The sequence below is a fragment of the Sinocyclocheilus rhinocerous genome, unplaced genomic scaffold (genome assembly GCF_001515625.1).
Source record: "Sinocyclocheilus rhinocerous isolate Xijiao unplaced genomic scaffold, SAMN03320098_v1.1 scaffold3190, whole genome shotgun sequence".
Classification (NCBI taxonomy): Eukaryota; Metazoa; Chordata; class Actinopteri; order Cypriniformes; family Cyprinidae; genus Sinocyclocheilus; species Sinocyclocheilus rhinocerous.
In genome coordinates, this window is record NW_015647087.1 from 189,138 (window position 1) to 200,420 (window position 11,283).

General features: G+C 41.2%; 1 pseudogene; it reads left to right on the forward strand.

Moving 5' to 3' along the window:
• The first annotated feature begins 887 nt into the window (after window positions 1-887).
• Window positions 888-9,524, forward strand: LOC107708756 (guanylate-binding protein 1-like; annotated as a pseudogene).
• The last annotated feature ends 1,759 nt before the right edge of the window (window positions 9,525-11,283 follow it).

The window sequence follows — 11,283 nt, forward strand, 5'->3', positions numbered from 1 at the left end:
ATATCAGGAAGCTGCGACATGAACACAACTCAGACTGAAGTTAGACTGGAGTGAACTAAAGCAAACCGGTAAGAGACGCTCCTTCATTCAGATCATTATAGCACTTGTGCTGCTCTTATAACTGCAAACACTACAATGTCCAGTGTTTCACACTCAGCATCAGCACAGCATCAGATTCTTCATGTTTGTTTTTGCTCCTGCAGTTGATCATGTGTGACCGTGTGCCGTTGAGATTTTGTGTGTGTGAGTGTGCGGCGACATGAACACAACTCAGACTGAAGTTAGACTGGAGTGAACTAAAGCAAACCGGTAAGAGACGCTCCTTCATTCAGATCATTATAGCACTTGTGCTGCTCTTATAACTGCACACAATACAATGTCCAGTGTTTCACACTCAGCATCAGCACAGCATCAGATTCTTCATGTTTGTTTTTGCTCCTGCAGTTGATCATGTGTGACCGTGTGGCGTTGAGATTTCATGTTGGTGATTTAATTTTAGCACTCTATGAGTGAGTGTGTGTGTGTGAACTCTACAGCCTGACTTGTCTTGATAGATGTTCTGGACATGTTTTGTTAGAGCACAAAGGTCTTTGTTTATATGACATGATTAACTTGTATTTTACCTCTCTAGTAAAACCAGCATTAACTAAACCCAGTCTGGTTATAGACTGTAGCTTGGCACAAACAAATCTGACAGCATTTATCTTATTCAGCCTGCTTGTGTAGTTTGATGTGAAAGTGTGTTGTTAAAGCAATATTTTACACAAACAGAAAGAGGAAAGGCTGCTCGTGTGGGGAATTCCTGTACTGTCTAATGCAGGAGTATTGGAGTATTTCTCAATGCGGTTGATTAATTAAAGTGAAATGTGTTTGGGTCTCCAGTGGTCATGGACAAACCAGTGTGCTTGATTGACACGGCGTCCGATGGGAAGCTGTGTGTGCAGGGGTCAGCGTTGTGTGCAGCGGTCAGCGTTGCAGGTTCTGGAGCAGATCCAGCAGCCCGTGGTGGTGGTGGCTGTGGTGGGTCTCTATCGCACCGGGAAGTCCTACCTGATGAATCGACTGGCCGGGAAACAAACAGGTCAGCAGCACTGATGCATCCAAACGCTCGAGCTGTTCAAATGAATGCATGCAAGTCATGGTGGGGTTTCTGGTGTGTGGTTATCAGGGTTTGCACTGGGCAGCACAATCGAGTCCAAGACGAAGGGCATCTGGATGTGGTGCGTGCCTCACCCCACTAAAGCAGAAACCACTCTGGTGCTGCTGGACACCGAGGGACTCGGGGACGTGGACAAGGTGAAGTAACAAATTTACCAAATTACTAGTGCCCAAGGGTCCAATAACACTCTCACTTCTGCAGCAGAGATAACCTTAAAGGTGACCTATTATGCCCCTTTTTACAAGATGTAGAATTAGTCTCTGATGTCCCCAGAGTGTGTACGTGAAATTGTAGCTCAAAATACCCCACAGTAGAGCCCTGCACGGGCCTCAAATATAGGCCCTAGCCCGGCCCTTGTCTGACAGCTTATCAGAATTACCGACCCGAGCCCGTCTCCCAAAACAGCTTATACTACTGTTTCAGCTATGAAAGTTGTTCAGTTTTGTATGTAATGACAAAGTGATGATATTTCCTTTCATTTTTTTTATTAAGTTAATTTAGAAAAAGTTTGAAGCATTTTTTTTGTTCGTTAAATATAAGTTTTTGTTTTTTAAATTAACGACCAAGAGGCCAGCGGCAGACAGTGAGTTGATCATAGCCTATGTTTGATTGATTTTGCCATCTCAAATCATCTCGCCTAAAATAAAATCTATAGATATTAGGGATGTAACGATATTATCAATTTCGTGGTATCACGATATCAAAATTGTCTCGATATTATCGTAGTCACATGACGATATGAAACGATAAGTCTTCCGGGCAAAAAGTGTAGTTTTTTCAGCCCAGTGGAGCAGCGTGGAGGGAAGTGGGAACAACAATTCTCATCATACCCATCGCTCTGCTGCCTCTAACGTTACAGATCCAGTAGAGAGAAACTGGCGGACGCTGCTATTGGCGAAGGAGAAGAGAGAGATTGGGAAATTGTGGATGCAAAAGCAAATTTTAAATCTGAAGTGTAGAGGCATTTCGGTTTCGATATGCAAACACTGCCAGGCTGCGGTGAAATACACGTCGGCGAATACGACAAACATGAAGAACCTAGTTAAATCATCACCCCGAACAGTATCGTAAAGATACAAGGAACAAAATCCAGCCGGGCCAAAAGACTATAAAGGAAGCATTTACAATTTCACTCCCCCATGACAAAATCACAAGATGCATCGGTGAATATATATATTTACATTTAGTCATTTAGCAGATGCTTTTATCAAAAGTGACTTACAAATGAGGACAATGGAAGCAATCAAAATCAACAAAAGAGCAATGATATTCAAATACCTACAGCCATCCTCCGTGGTGGACAGCGAAGGTTTTATGAGCTTATCAAACACGCTTGAGCCAAAGAATAAAATCCCATCAAGGCCATACTTTAGTCCAGCGATATTACCAGCTCTCTACAAAGAGACAAGGGCTAACGTTGTACAGAGCCTAAAACAAGCGGAGTGCATTTCGACAGCAGGGGACATTGTAAATGCCCAGAGATCCCAGCGTCTACCCGAAAATGTTGATATGCTCATCTTCCTCATCATTCCTCAGAGTGAGTGAGCGAGTCAGTGAGTAAATGAGTGAATCAGTGAGTGATACTTATTCAGCTCTAGGTCCAGCTGCAATAAGTATACTATATATTATACTAACTATACTTGAAGTTCCTGTTTCAATCTGACTGGACTGTTATTTTGCACTTTAAAGTTGATACCTAATCTACGAGGTAGTTAGGTTGTAGCATAGAGAATGATGTTACCTCATACCTCTAAGCAAGTTATGATTAGAGGATAAATGTGCTCCTAGAACTTCCTGCCCATATTCCCATTTTATATAACCTCTATGGCTCTAGAGGTAGCAGGAAGGACAACCCTTTGTTTGCTAGACATTCCTATATGATGAAGTGTGCAGTTCTTATTGAATAAACCACTACACCACCCCTTACAATGTATATATATAATCTACTGATGTAATAATAAAGTTTGGAGAAGTTTGTGAACAGACAATTGGCTTCATGTTCATAACTCTTTCCATGGGCCCATGTCTTATGAATGATAAGGAACTGAGAGTGTTTGGTGACGAGAGATAACGGGGTTAATTTATTAACATTCAGGCACTGTTTAATAAACACTTATGGCACGTTTTTCCAAGTCTTCATTTGTCTTTTTTTTTTAAATATTTAAATATCGCAATAAATACTGTATCGTGGACTTAATATCGTGCTAGTATTGTACTGTGAGATTTTGATATCGTTACATCCCTATTACATAGTATTAGAGATAGTCAATCTAAAATAATGACTGTGCAATAACAGCTGTCAACCAGCTTGGTATGCAAATGAGTGTCCGAACTTATTATCTAAGTGCATTTTTTATTTTGGTCGAGCATTCAGCATGTTGTTGGCTTTAGAGAATGGACAGATGCTTTCAGTCTAGTGCTAGCTTGCTACTTTGCTGTAAAGTGGAAGCGGGGAGATCTTGACCTGCTTAAATGGAGCTCTAAATGTTATAGCCTGTAGTTGTGTGAGTACCTTTCATCGAGTTGAATGTGAATGCAAATTCAAGGCTATTTTCAGTTTATTATTCTAACTTCACAAATGTGGTTCTGCATCTTAGGGGGACTCGAAGCATGACACAAACATCTTCTGTCTGGCTGTGTTACTGAGCAGCAGTCTGGTCTACAACAGTCGAGGGACGATTGACAACAGGGCTGTAGAGGAGCTGCAGTATCCTTCTGAACATTTATCTAGATTTTAATTAATTAATTCATTCATTTATTTGCAAAAGAAAGAGATTGTTCAGATGTTTACCACCATTTCACACAGGAAAAACGTGCAAATGTGCTTGCTTTGTGAATGCTTTATATCAAAAAAATATTTATATAGTTACATGTACTACAGTGTAAGTAAATGACTGGCAGAAGTTAATTCATTTGAATTGCAATATTCCATTTGTCATGGACACGGGTGTGGAGGCAGGCAGGATGACGAGGACGACAAGGGTTCCAATAAAGATATTTAATGTAGACACAACAAGGCAGATCCAGACAGGTGAGACATACACACACTCGGGGTAACATTCACAATAACCGACACCAATGCTCAGACAGACAGGAACTAATATGGGGTGAATAATTAGAGGCAGACAGGTGAGCACAATGACGGTGATTAACTAATGATTAGACGGGCTAAACCAACACAAAGGGAAGAAACCACAACAAACAGTCCACAGGGGCGTTACACCATTGTGCAGTTGTTGGCAGCTAAACCCTCTTCTATCGCTAAACCTAACAGTTTCTTTAAAGTATACACAATATAAAGAAAAAACATTATTACTTATTTCAAAAGTGACAACAAGCAGTACCAAGGTAGTCCAATCAAAGTTTAATTTGAAGTGCTGTCTGGTGCTGTACAACAGTATAGAGTGATGTATATCTTGCACGATATACTGGTACTAAAAAGGTATCGCAATACCCTGCTTTTAAAAACAGTATGATTCCTCTTTTTACTAGTACCGGTTCTTTAAGAATGACAGCAGTTTAATAAGAGCCGTATTTCCTGAGTTGTGTCGACATGCAGCACCAGGGCAGAGTGTGTGCAGCGCTCTGCTTCACTCCCTGCAGGCACACTGGCCACGCCAACTTTATATATCCACACAACGCAGGACTGCCTAACTGTACTGACAAGACAAGAAACATGCATGAATAAGAAAATAAAGCACGGGATGTGTTTGATGTTAAAAAGAGATATTAAGCACAATAAAACTTTAAAAAAAAAACTCAAAGAGCCGCTTCTCTTAGACAGCAGTAGAATCGTGATTTCAGATCTCTTTCACTTCTTATAGTATTTCAGCAGTAAAATACACACACAGTTATGTTAAAATGACTGTCTTGGCTTATAACTTAAGTAAATTGTGAACAGCTGAGAAAGAAAACGTGTGTGTATCTATAGATCCATGCAGCTCTTAAAGTGACAGCAGACTTATATTCCTGCTGCTGCCTGTATTAATAATGTTAATCAAACAACAACAACAGAAAAAGAGAAAATTGCTCACTGATCTTGACTGACACTTAATAAAGCTACTAAATTTAGTCAATGAATGAATGTTTAATTCATACAGTGAAGATATGCAGTTTGGTTATATTTGAGGGCATGAGCTCGAGGTGGGGAATATAAGTCAAATGAGAGTGATTTATTTTGTGGCACATTAACTTTTTCACCATCTTTGTTTAATATAAATCTCTTGAATTGTTTGATGGGGCAATTGAGATCAGTAATAACCTTCTAATTTGGCTTTATCCTTTGCAAAGATCTATATTTACCTGTAGGCTCAGTTGTATCATAGACTGATAGTTGCTTACCACAGTGTGGTCGCACTGGCATGAGATTATTTATTTATTTAAAGAGGGAGACAATGCTCAAAAAGCAGGGCAGGCACACACTTCAGAAATAAGTAAGCCCTTTTTTGGCCAGGAGCCAAAGGGTCTGTGGTAATGGAGGGTATTTTCTGATGTTTCCTGATGATATCTTCCAAGGGTAACATGTAAAGCGTGAAAAGCAGTGGTCCTAGTACTGAGCCTTGAGGTACTCCATACTGCACTTGTGATCGATATGATACCTCTTCATTCACTGCTACGAATGGATGACGTCAGATAAGTATGATTTGAACCATGCTAATGCAATTCCACTAATGCCAACATAATGTTGTAGTCTACTTAAAAGAGTGTTGTGATCGATAGTATCAAGCGCAACGCTAAGATCCAGTAGCACTAATAGAGAGATACAACCACGCATATTGGGTCTAACATACATGTTGTTGATTTTGATGATTTAACAAGTTTATAAAATTCTTGTTCCTCAGGGGATCTATAGAGCATTATCTGATGCAATAGTATCATTATCTGATAGTGATTCTGGGACATGCCCGGAACACCTCACCCGGGAGGCGTCCAGGAGGCATCCGAAAGGCATTTGAAGCCACCTCAACTGGTTCCTCTTGATGCGGAGGAGCAGCGGCTCTACTCCGAGCTCCTCCCGGGTGACTGAACTCCTCACCCTATCCCTAAGGGTGCGCCCAGCCACTCTGCGGAGGAAACTCATTTCTGCCGCTTGTATCCGCGATCTCATTCTTTCGGGCATGATCCAGAGTTCATGACCATACGTAGATCGAGATACGTAGATTGGGAGCTTCGCCTTAAGACTCAGCTCCTTTTTCACCAAAACAAACCAGTACAATGACCACATTACTGCGGACGCAGCACCAATCCGTCTGTCAACCTGCCGCTCCATTTTTCCCTCACTCGTGAACAAGACCCCGACGGGCACGGTCGAATGCCTTCTCCAGGTCCACAAAGCACATATGGACTGGTTGGGCAAACTCCCATGAACCCTCCAACACCCTAGTGAGGGTATAGAGCTGGTCCAGTGTTCCACGGCCAGGGCGAAAACCGCATTGCTCCTCCTGAATCTGAGGTTCAACTATCGGTAACTCAATGTCCCAGGCCTCCATCGGGACCTGGTTGAAGCTCTGTCGCAGGTGGGAGTTGAAGACTTTACCCGAGTGTCCAAGACATATGGCCGAAGATCAGAAGAAACGACTACAAAGTCGATTATCGACCTCCGACCTAGGGTGTCTTGGTGCCACGTGCACTGATGGACAGGAGCGCTTTCCAGCACGCCCCCCAGGGACTCTAAAAAGGCCGGGTCCTCTGCACTGCCATTAGGCGCATAAGCACAAATGACAGTGAGAGACTGTTCCCTGACCAGAAGGTGCAGGGAGACGACCCTCTCATTCACAGGGGTGAACTCCAACACATGGCAGCTGAACTGGGGGGCTATTAACAAGCCCACACCAGCCCGCCACCTCTCACCCCGGGCAATGCCAGAATAGTGGAGAGTCCACCCTTGGTCGAGAAGAATGGTTCCAGAACCCAAACTATGAGTGGAAGTGAGCCCCCGACTATATCTAGACGGTACCTCTCAATCTCCTGTACCAGCTCAGGCTCCTTCCCCTCCAGTGAGGTAACATTCCAAGTCCCAAAAACCAGAGTTGGCACCCGAGGTTTGGGTCGGCCGGGCACTCGGCCCCGACCACTGCCCAAATCACAACGCACCGGCCCCCTATGGCCTCTCCGGCAGGTGGTGAGCCCACCGAAGAGCGGCTCCACGTCATAGTTTCGGGCCGAGCCCAGCCAGGCCCCGTGGGCATAGACCTATGTAATACGTAATTTGTGTATTTGGAAAACAAAATAGGTGACAAGACACAGCCTTGTGGGACCCCAGTATTTACAATGATGCTACTAGATTTAAGGTCAAATCATCAGACGAGGATGTTGATGATTCAAATGAGTTTGTGAAGTTCTTCCCTATTTTCATCTGGGCAGTGAGGGACTTCACCCTGGAGCGAAAGATTGATGGCAAAGATGCAACAGAGAATGATTATCTACAGTTTGCTCTGAAGCTGAAACATGGTAATTTAAGTATGATACAAACGATTATTTTAAGAGCCCTCACAATCACGATCACAATGAGCTCTTGTAATGAGTTTTTCCAAACTTAATGGTTTATCAACAGATCTTTCTTACACTTACATCACTTATTCTGGTTCTATTTAAGATCCAAGTTTTGGGTGTACTGCAGTTTGTTTAAATTGACTTATTTAAAAAAAGACAAAGATGTCCGTTTCAAATCAGTTTTTCTGCTACTGAAAATGATAGCATAGGATGCAACTTTGCAATATGTCTAAAGTTAAAAACGTGAAGTCTTAACTGTTTCACATGGGGGCCTCATCACTGTTTAGAAACAGAACATTGTTAGCCATCTATGTTTTTTGTCAGAAATACATTTAACGATAATTTTTATCTGGATCAGATCAGGAGCAAGTGATGTTCAGTGTCTTGCCCAAGGACAATTCATCGATTGGTTAGGTGAAACTGGGATTTAAGCTGGGAATCCTCTCCCAGTCAACATATCTACTCCCTGAACCAGTGTTGTTCATCCACAGCAGATTGTGTTCTCCCTGTTCCAACTCTAGATCAGTGGTTCCCAATTCCAGTCCTTGCGACCTCCTGCTCTGCACAATTTGTATGTATCTCTTACACTTCAGATATTTGTTCTATTCGACCGTAAGTGCTTTGCAAAGTGGACATCCCAGGATATTTTGCCAAGATTCCCGTTTGAAGGGAGTGCATATATTCCATTTAAAGGGCGTTAAAGTTTGTGAGATGTGAATTTAAATAGTATTTATTTACACAGGTGTATATTATGTCACTTCTCTAGTAAGTTTTGTCTGTGTGAAGACGCTGCAGACTGCAGCATAGCGCAAATCCGTGAACGAATGTTCCGAAGTGAAGTAAACTTCAATGGATTTCCCATGCTCAGGGAGGGAGGAGCAATCAACACTGTGTAGGGACCATGTCAATCAGAACACAATTCATTTATTAAGCTCTCTTACAATGAGCTGGTTATCTGAATTAGGTGTGTTAAATAAGAGAGACATGCAAAATATGCAAAGTGGTGGTACGCGAGAACTGGAATTAGGAACCACGGCTCTAGATCAGGGGTGCCAAAACTCCTGGAGGGCCACTGTCTTGCAGAGTTTAGCTCCAACTTGCCTCAACACACCTGTCTGGAAGTTTCTAGTATGCCTAGGATCTCCTGTCATCCCTCTCAGCAACAATGACTGAAAAACTCAAACAGGGCGTCTATGCTAAATCTGGTGGCTATGATCTCTTCTGCAAGGATCTGGAGGACATTGTGAAGAAGTACAACAGCCAGACCAATAAAGAAGTCAAGGTCTTGTCTATATTGCACAACTTAATTTTAATTTTAAAACAATAAAAAAGTCTATGAGATGTTCTGATACAGCTCCTAAGGTCTGTGTGTGTCAACAGGCTGAAGCGGTCTTAAAGGTGTTTCTGAAGCAGAAGACTGTGGATTCTAAAGCTATTCTGCAAGCCGACAAAAAACTGACTGAGAAGGAAAAAAAGATTAAAGGTAAGAGTTCCCCATTCTGTACTTGTGAAAGAAGTGCTCGAAGGTTTACGTACTTGTTTAGGTGATACGCTTCAAATAAATAGCAATAAATAAAACTAAGTCTTTCACAGAAGTAATGAATAATTTAAAATATTTTACCTTGCAGTTTATATCGGCCTTACAATAAAATAGACCGTTAATCTCATGGTTCGAAAAACCTCTGTAAAGCATCTCTTTCCTTCTTCTTGTTTTTGTCAATGACCAGAGGAAACAGAGAAAGCCATACTCCTGGAGCAGGAAATCAAAGCTAAAAAGGAGGAGCAGCGACAGTTACTAGAGAAGATGGAAGCAGAAAGAAAGAGTAATGAAGAGAGGATGAGACGCCCTTTGGGTGGATGTCCCATCTTGTGAAATGCATTAAGAGGCATGTAATTGTACAATGCAATTTACTTTCTGTAAAATCAGTTTGTACCTCTACATATAACAGCATTGTTTCCATATACAGTTAAACTACAATTAAATTGAGTGCTATCATTATTCAGACAAGTAATTGACCCTTCGCTAAGACCCCCTCGGTTACCGTTTTGTGGCTCTTTAATGCACAAAATAAACATGAATGAACATCAGAAGGTATTTTGTATCTCGTTTCAACCACAGAGAGACAATACACACCATTTTTCAAGTTCAAGTCCACTGAAGATAATCTACTCTCCTTTCTGGTTTGTTTGACAGACAAAATGGCTCATTCTGCATTAGTCAGATCCCCTGTCAATAAAACTCCCGGGGAAGGCTATGTAACTTCTGATATAGGGGTTTCTCAGCACACAGAAAGCTCTCTGTCAGACTGTCAGTACTAAACTATGTTCTCTTTACGTATTATTGTGCTTAAATACACAGAAGGCTATGTCAAAAACACACATTTCACATAAACACGTCTGTTTTAAATGTCAGCCATGTTGCATGTGAGCTCTGAGGTGGGATGTACAAAAGGTCTTTTGTAGTTGCAGCCTTCTTCTACTAGACATCTCCTGTCACAGTTATCTGTTTAGTTTCTTTGCAGTTTGGTTTTCATTGTTCCCGTTTTGTCTGTGTTCTTAGTCATCTTCTGTTTCCATAGATTCTGATTACTCCCTCGTTCGTTTCCATGTTTACTCATTAGTTCTCACCTGTTCTGATTCAGTTAATCATCCGTCTATTTAAACCCAGAGTTCTGTCAGTTTGAAATGTCTCATGCACAACACTACAGACAAATCAATCCAAAAAGACAAGGAGCGAGCGATTGTCTGTGGCCACCACCTGCAAAACCATGCTCCTTTTTGGGGGTAGTCTTGCTGTTGCCTCTCCAGTCGTCACTTTGGTGAAACTGATTCACAATCGCTGGAGATTTTCAGCTGGACAGATTGATTTCCCTAAGGTTTAAGTGACTTGGTGTGATGGTCAAGTTTTGAGCAGTCTATAATCATCAAATAAATAACCTCCCACATTATACACAATGGTTTCGTCAGTTTCTGAAAGGCATCATAACAGGGAAAATATTACAAATAAATTAAAATAGTACAACAAACAAAAACAACCAGTAATGTGTAAACGTATGCAAGTTTTAGCACAACCTTTCTCAAATCTTTTGTCAAATCAGCTTAGTTTTGTAATCTCTGTAACAACTCAAATGTGTGACCCTGGACCACAAAACCAGTTAACTAAATTTTAGGATGATGGATAAACGCACACACCTTGTCCTCCGCAGACCGAAGATCAAAGTTTGCTGCAGTTTTGAAGGGGACTGAGGCTATCACAAATCTGTGTACAGATTACAAAGCTAGTAACAGTTTTTTTAGAGGGACAGAGTACAAATTTGGTAAAAAAAAAATATATTTTTTTTACATCAAAAACAGCATAATTTAGAAGTAATAGGCTATTTTCTGTCCTGTTTTTACCCCCCTCATCAGAACACTGTTTGAATATGCGTGCAGGATTGTAGACTGCTGTGATAAAAACTGTATCATGAAAACTGTCTATAAACCTGTTGCCAAAAAAGAAGCTTTAAGGGACTTCTTACAGTTTTCCTCCAAAATTAATGAATGTTAATACCATCATTTTACAGTTTTATTATAAAATATAATTACTTGTATTAAGTACTCAATCTATTTCATATCGAACTTTTAATTACAGT